Raw genomic sequence first — 8,226 nt, 5'->3', positions numbered from 1 at the left:
TCAAAGGAGAATTTTTTGCGATGTCTTAAACTAATAAGATTTATCATTATTTAGCCAGTCTAACCAAAGTCTTTTTGTCGTTCTTGAACAGACTTTCTTGGGCAGACTTCACAGAGAATGATCTAAAGCTACCATAGTATCGATTTTCTGTAGGCCATCGACCGCATACAGTATTTTTAGTGGTGGTTATACCGACCTCGTACTGAAGTCATGCGAGTCATTGTAAGATAACATTGTAATGTGCACAAAAAGCCATAGCTACAAAGTGAGTCCTTGAATGAACAAGATTTCATTTAACTTCATGGTGTATCCGTGTGCAACACTGAGGCGTTGATTCTGTAAATCGTATTCCAACTTTACTAAAAAGGGATGTCACCCGAGAACAACTTTCGTGCGAGTTACGTTTCCCTAAAAAACTCTTTTTTTTGGTTGTAAAAGGGTATTAACAAAATTTCCAGAAATCTAACCGGGAGGCGCAGTCAATAAGACAGGGCCCCAAACAAACAAGGGTGCTGAACTGCTACCGAAAGGTACAGCGTCTATTCGTCGGAGCAGACGACGGTCTCATTGAACTTAAGAAAATTAACACTTTTGGAAGTATTGTCTGTATCACAGATCTGCTAAATGTACTTTTTCTACCGTGTGTCAAGAGATAGCACATGGATGACTGATCAACTCATCTGATTCACAGGCAATTCATTATTGTGTTTGCTAGGTTTTATCTACACGTCAAACTTGTCTGAACATTTGTAAGGAAAATAGCTGCGAGGAAAACGACTAAATGTGGTGGAATTCCGTTGTTTTTATGTTTGCACTACTGCTTCAGACTGCTTACATTGATTAACGTTTCTTGATTTCCGTTTCGCCAACTTCGTATCGTGATGGCGTCTTGCGTTTGCGCGGTAACACGGAATGCCCCTTCGCCAACTTCGTATCGTCATGGCGTCTGGCGTTTGCGCGATATCACGAATGCCCCTTCGCCAACTTCGTATCGTCATGGCGTCTAGCATTTGCGCGGTAACACGGAATGCCCCTTCGCCAACTTCGTATCGTAATAGCGTCTGGCTTTTGCGCGGTAACACGGAATGCCCCTTCGCCAACTTCGTATCGTGATGGCGTCCAGCGTTTGCGCGGTAACACGGAATGCCCCTTCGCCAACTTCGTATCGTAATAGCGTCTGGCTTTTGCGCGGTAACACGGAATGCCCCTTCGCCAACTTCGTATCGTCATGGCATCTTGCGTTTGCGCGGTAACACGGAATGCCCCTTCGCCAAATTCGTATCGTGATGGCGTCTTGTGTTTGCGCGGTAACACGGAATGCCCCTTCGCCAACTTCGTATCGTCATGGCGTCTTGCGTTTGCGCGGTAACACGGAATGCCCCTTCGCCAACTTCGTATCGTGATGGCGTCTGGCGTTTGCGCGATATCACGGAATGCCCCTTCGCCAACTTCGTATCGTCATGGCGTCTAGCATTTGCGCGGTAACACGGAATGCCCCTTCGCCAACTTCGTATCGTGATGGCGTCTGGCATTTGCGCGGTAACACGGAATGCCCCTTCGCCAACTTCGTATCGTAATAGCGTCTGGCTTTTGCGCGGTAACACGGAATGCCCCTTCGCCAACTTCGTATCGTCATGGCGTCTAGCGTTTGCGCGGTAACACGGAATGCCCCTTCGCCAACTTCGTATCGTAATAGCGTCTGGCTTTTGCGCGGTAACACGGAATGCCCCTTCGCCAACTTCGTATCGTCATGGCGTCTGGCGTTTGCGCGGTAACACGGAATGCCCCTTCGCCAACTTCGTATCGTGATGGCGTCTGGCGTTTGCGCGATATCACGGAATGCCCCTTCGCCAACTTCGTATCGTCATGGCGTCTAGCATTTGCGCGGTAACACGGAATGCCCCTTCGCCAACTTCGTATCGTCATGGCGTCTAGCGTTTGCGCGGTAACACGGAATGCCCCTTCGCCAACTTCGTATCGTGATGGCGTCTAGCGTTTGCGCGGTAACACGGAATGCCCCTTCGCCAACTTCGTATCGTCATGGCGTCTAGCATTTGCGCGGTAACACGGAATGCCCCTTCGCCAACTTCGTATCGTCATGGCGTCTAGCATTTGCGCGGTAACACGGAATGCCCCTTCGCCAACTTCGTATCGTGATGGCGTCTGGCATTTGCGCGGTAACACGGAATGCCCCTTCGCCAACTTCGTATCGTAATAGCGTCTGGCTTTTGCGCGGTAACACGGAATGCCCCTTCGCCAACTTCGTATCGTCATGGCGTCTAGCGTTTGCGCGGTAACACGGAATGCCCCTTCGCCAACTTCGTATCGTAATAGCGTCTGGCTTTTGCGCGGTAACACGGAATGCCCCTTCGCCAACTTCGTATCGTCATGGCGTCTGGCGTTTGCGCGGTAACACGGAGTGCCCCTTCGCCAACTTCGTATCGTGATGGCGTCTGGCGTTTGCGCGATATCACGGAATGCCCCTTCGCCAACTTCGTATCGTCATGGCGTCTAGCATTTGCGCGGTAACACGGAATGCCCCTTCGCCAACTTCGTATCGTCATGGCGTCTAGCGTTTGCGCGGTAACACGGAATGCCCCTTCGCCAACTTCGTATCGTGATGGCGTCTAGCGTTTGCGCGGTAACACGGAATGCCCCTTCGCCAAATTCGTATCGTGATGGCGTCTTGTGTTTGCGCGGTAACACGGAATGCCCCTTCGCCAACTTCGTATCGTCATGGCGTCTAGCGTTTGCGCGGTAACACGGAATGCCCCTTCGCCAACTTCGTATCGTCATGGCATCTTGCGTTTGCGCGGTAACACGGAATGCCCCTTCGCCAAATTCGTATCGTGATGGCGTCTTGTGTTTGCGCGGTAACACGGAATGCCCCTTCGCCAACTTCGTATCGTCATGGCGTCTTGCGTTTGCGCGGTAACACGGAATGCCCCTTCGCCAACTTCGTATCGTCATGGCGTCTTGCGTTTGCGCGGTAACACGGAATCTTCTACTTCAAGTGATTTTGCGTTTTGGAGAATCTTCCTGTAAAACACGTCAAAATCTCGGTTTTGCTTTGTTTTCTGAAGGGTTCTAACAGTGAAAGAATCAATGCTTGACCTACTGCTGCTGACAAATTTGAACTTTGAAATTTATTATGTTTTACTAAGATTATCGGAGTGCTTAAGAATGAGGTGTAAGACTGATATTCCCCAGAAAAGATCAGATTTTCTCATTTGTGACTGTACTCCAATATCCTAGTTTTACTTCAGTGTCTGTTGCGCATTGTAATGCCTCTTCCCACAGATTAAATAAAACCTCATAGTTATCAAGAATGCTCCGCAGTGAATTTGCACGAAGAGTCCAGCGTGTACAGGACACAGTACTTTAACGCAAGGTGTATCAGGTTGAATATTAGTTAATGCTTCATTTGATCAATTTACAAATTTAGTGCGTAACTTCTTTCGGTTTCAACTCCTGTAACCTGACAGCCACGCCGGATTTTCTCCAAATCATATTGCTCGCGCCATCATAAAATTGCCCTCTGCATTTTCCTACTGATACATTCATTCTACAAAGAACTTTCAAAACTACTTTTACCAAACTTTCAACAGTGATGTCATCTACTTTGTAAGCCCCGAGGAAATCTTCGTGAACAATAAAATCCTCTCCTACCCACCTAAAAACTAGTACGACCTGTTCATGATTGGAAACGTCAGCTAACTCATCTACCATTATACAATAAAACTTGGAGCGATGGATAGACTTCAGCATTTCATTTATGACCCGTCTTGAAAGGACACGAATCACTTCATTCTGAATGCCATGCGATACATATTTTTTGATCTCTTTTTAAACCACTGTAGAAGAGACGGGTCGTCACTTCCACGCAGCTGCGTGAAGATTCCGTCGTCTTCATCTGTAGCAGCACTGCTTCCACGGAATGGTAAACCTTGTCGACATAAACGACGCCTATTTTCAGCAAGCGCTCGACTGAGGGATTCGCCAATATCTCTAGTAGTTGCTGGTAAGGTATCGAGATGTTGAACGGCTTCTTTATGACACTTGCTAGCTTCGTGTTCACTAAACAGGCTGCCTGCTTCTTCCCAGTTGCTGAAACCTTCAGATATGAAAGTGGGCTCAGCCTTACTGCTGGAGGAAAACTTTGACGAAAAGGTTGCGTTTTGGCATACAAAACAGAAAGCAATGTTGGTAGGCCTATTTTCTTGATAATGCAGTCAGGAGTATTTATTAAACCATTCCGTTGGAAACTTCCGATTAACGATAGTTTTTTTTTTTACCAAACTCAAGGAACGGAAAATCAAACGATCTGGGCTGACAGGGAGATGACACACGTGTCGTGCGAGTTCGCTGTGGGGTTATTTGGGACCCAGATGTCGAAGGCGCGTTGGCACCGCATTGAGGGTTTTCTCCGGCAGCGCCTAGCAGCGGAGACGGATTCTGACGAATTTCTGAACGTGAATTTAGAGAGAAATAGCTTAGAATCGACATTTCGAATTTCTATCTTCAAAATAATTAAGTTTGAGTGAAACGAGCAATGAATTAACCAACTTGCAGTCTCAGTACTACTACAAATAGACCTACAGCTGTAATGGATTTAACCGGTTACTGGACGGTGTTTATACACAGGCTGTTATATCAAAACAGTGCCATCTGTGCAGTCTGCTGACGGCCCACAGATTCAATATCGTTAACGTGAGTAAATTATCTGCAAAAGTATACTTTTTGGGACTTTAAATATAGATGACGACAGTATTTTCCGGTATGTATGATCGTTTCAGCCCCAAATTTTGAATATTTATTTGGCACTAGGTGAAAAAGTACGCCAGTAATGTACATAACCGAAAGATGTATTACTCGAGGTCCAATTTTCGCCACCTAGTGAAAGTCTGACGCCCATATTTGATCCCAACAAATTGCATTTTTCTGCGCCACTGGGCACCGATATGTGCGTCAATAATAAGAATTCAGCACTTCATATATTTTAATGTAGTTTCAAATTTTAGACGCCAGAAATCGCTTTCAATGTCTCTGCGGCCCCGTCTTGAGGTCCCCAGCTTCCGGGGCCTGGGTGTCCCCAGGACCCTCACCTATTGGACTGAGATAGTCGGGGCAATCTTAATTTGCTTCTGCCGCCCCTGGTGGTGCTTGTATTCAGTGACATTTTTATGACTCTCAAATCTAGTAAAATAATATGGCTTTTTAATTCGAGGACTTTCTTTGCTTCGTTTCCCCTTATGGAGTAAGCCTTACATTTCTCTGGTGCATGGTACCGATTACACGGTTTCACTCTGTTACCCCTTCCTCTGATCTGCAGAAGGGTTTCCAAATTAAGACATTTTAAGAAAGTGCCAGAAACAAAGTCAAGGAAAAATATTTCGACGTTGAGATATTTGTCTTTGATTGGTGTTTTACGCCGTACTCATGAATATTTCACTGGCGATAACAACCTATTGTAACCGGTCATGTGTTGAATCAAAAGCCCTTTTGAACCATCATGTACCATTCACACATTAAAACATGCCTGTTTGTTTTTTTAAATCATGAAGGGCTGACCAGAGGACGAAGCGGTTTGAACGCATCCTCTCCGTTCGGTTATGCTAAAGCGTCTTTGGAAAACAGCCACTAAGCACAACAACAAAAAAACCGGGGGCACTTTAGGAACAATGCTGGAAAAAATACCGTCTTTTTCAAATAAAAATTGATTCGAAATTTTAAAACGAGTCTCAATTTGGGAAACGTGCTTGTTTCAGTAGAAAATAATAAAAAAAAAATAATCATCAGATACCATTATTTCAAACAGTGGTCTTAGACTTATTTCAAACTTTAATATGTCAATTTTTGCTTTAAAAGAAGTTTGTGAACTGGCATTCATTTTAAAAATAGTTTCTACACGCCTCGTTTATTACATGGACGTTGGCCCGTGATTACAGCATAGTGTATCGCTTTGAAGGCGACGGTCGATTGTAATTGGGGCCTAAGCATTTTGAGCGCCAATCCCAAAATGGCTTGATTGTTCTCACGGCTATGGTTACACTTGGATACACAGATAAACATAACTCTTTTGTCGCTTTAAACACACCTTTTGTAACTACTATTTCGGCAATTTTTCCACATACATATATCAACCGCCTTGCTTCACAACTTCTGTCTTCACCTACATATCTAAAGCAAGGAACTTTATATATATATATATATATATATATATACATATCTATAGCAAAAAATGAAAACACAGAAGCCAAATGTATATACATTTAAATGGAGTTTAATATCAAACTATGCGTATATAATTGTATCAATATCAACCACAACATTGCCGGCAATGTTTGAAAAAAGGGTTATTGTAAGCTGTACGTCTTCAATTATATTGTAACAGTGACAGTATATATGTGGAGACTTTAGACACAGAAGAAAAATGGCTTCGATAAAAAAGTAGAGATGAAGTTTTACAAAACATCTCAAATCTACACCAAACTGTTCATACACCGATGTTATAACGCAGAGGCGTTCTTACAAATGACTAGATTGGGTACCATAGAGAGTGAACAATGCCAGAGCAACTCATTCCGAAGAACAAGCGGACGTAAATCATATTTATAATAGGGTGGAATCAGATGGAAACGTGGATATGTAAAGTAAAACAGGAGTTATATCTAAGTATACATTGTGAACTCCACTGATATATTGTTGCTATATCTACAAGTAGTTTCACCATACCTTGACGATTTTCCAAAGCTTCGTTAACTTGTTGTCAGAAAGTCCTGTTGATATAGCAGTGTTAAGAACATGAACAAATGAACAGTCTTGGATACTGCTTAATTATTTGTTTGATTAGAGTTTTAAGCCACATTCAAGAATATTTCCAACATTATAGCTGGAAACCGGGCGAAACCCAAGACCATCCGCAGGTTGGTCTGCCACCTTCCACATACTACCGTCTTGGATATTGCAGTCTAGCAACATAATATACACATATCTGCGTCCGAACATGACATCAAAATTAAGAAGGATTAATCAAATTATGACAATAATACAATTATTAAGGGGATTTGTTACCAGATGCGTTTAGGTCGACAAATCTGATAGACCATTATCAACTGTCTGGCCATTTCCTAACTATGCGTCTGGCGAATCGATACATAGTTGTTTTTTCTCTGATGTGATCTGCGTATGTTGAATCTGTTGTTCCCGTTTCTGAGCTCCACAGTTCGGGTGAACGAGCAATGTACCTGTAGTTATCTGGCGATCGTATGTGATCCGGCACGATACTAGTGCCGTAATGTTCCTATGAGAATGTGGCTGTCTTTTCTCCGGTTAAGATTCAAACCCTGTCCACACATCATATTATCATATAATGCTGGATTTTTTCTCATACTTCTGTCAGCCAAGGTTTATCACGCACAGAGATATTTGGCTGACGGTGTAGAATATCTGGTAGACGGAGTTTAAGATAGTCGGAGGAGGGTGTTATGCTATTTATCTTTTCCTCTCGTTTTTCAGCCAGATCTTCTACATGGCGTATTTCCAGCAGCGCTTTTTCCTTACCCTGTTCGTATTTACGCTGTATTTGAGTGGAGTATACCGTTCAATAACAATCAAATAAATAAATCAATCAATGCCTTTTGACAAATACATGTAAAACAGGTCTGCATTATTAATCAAGAGTCAGTTTTATGTTTTCTGTATACGATCCACTACCATTGGTCTCTAAGCGGAAAACAGTGTTTATGTAAAACGCCCTTCATTTTACACAATCCACTGTCATCACAGAAGTACACCAAATGCCTCAAAAAAACACGTTTATGCTTTTCACCTGGGCTGAGGAATCAGGCAAAGAGACAATAATTTCAGGTATGTACTCTTCTCGATCTTCAAAGTTGTTTTTCTGAATGACTCTTGTTGGATTTCTCTGTCAAAAAAGAATACAAAACAGAAAAAGCTGTCAGTGTTTTTTCTTCACTAGGAATTTAGGCTCCATGTACACGGAGTTTTCTCCAATGGGTTTGTTTGTTCCCTTTGCAGTTAAATTTTTCTTCCATTATTTTCATTACTTCAGACAGGACATTGGCCCATAACATTAAAGAATTAAAGAGAGTTCTTTAGGTTGAAGGGGGTGGGAATGTGTGTGTGTGTTGGCTTTTATAATGGGGTGGGGCTCAATTCTGGCAAATAATTTATTAACTTATTCTTTCATGTACAGGGGCCTGT

This window comes from Liolophura sinensis, chromosome 12, assembly GCF_032854445.1.
Source record: "Liolophura sinensis isolate JHLJ2023 chromosome 12, CUHK_Ljap_v2, whole genome shotgun sequence".
In the NCBI taxonomy this organism is placed as follows: Eukaryota; Metazoa; Mollusca; class Polyplacophora; order Chitonida; family Chitonidae; genus Liolophura; species Liolophura sinensis.
The sequence above is the reverse complement of the archived record's forward strand: the minus strand, read 5'-3'. Positions refer to the sequence as shown.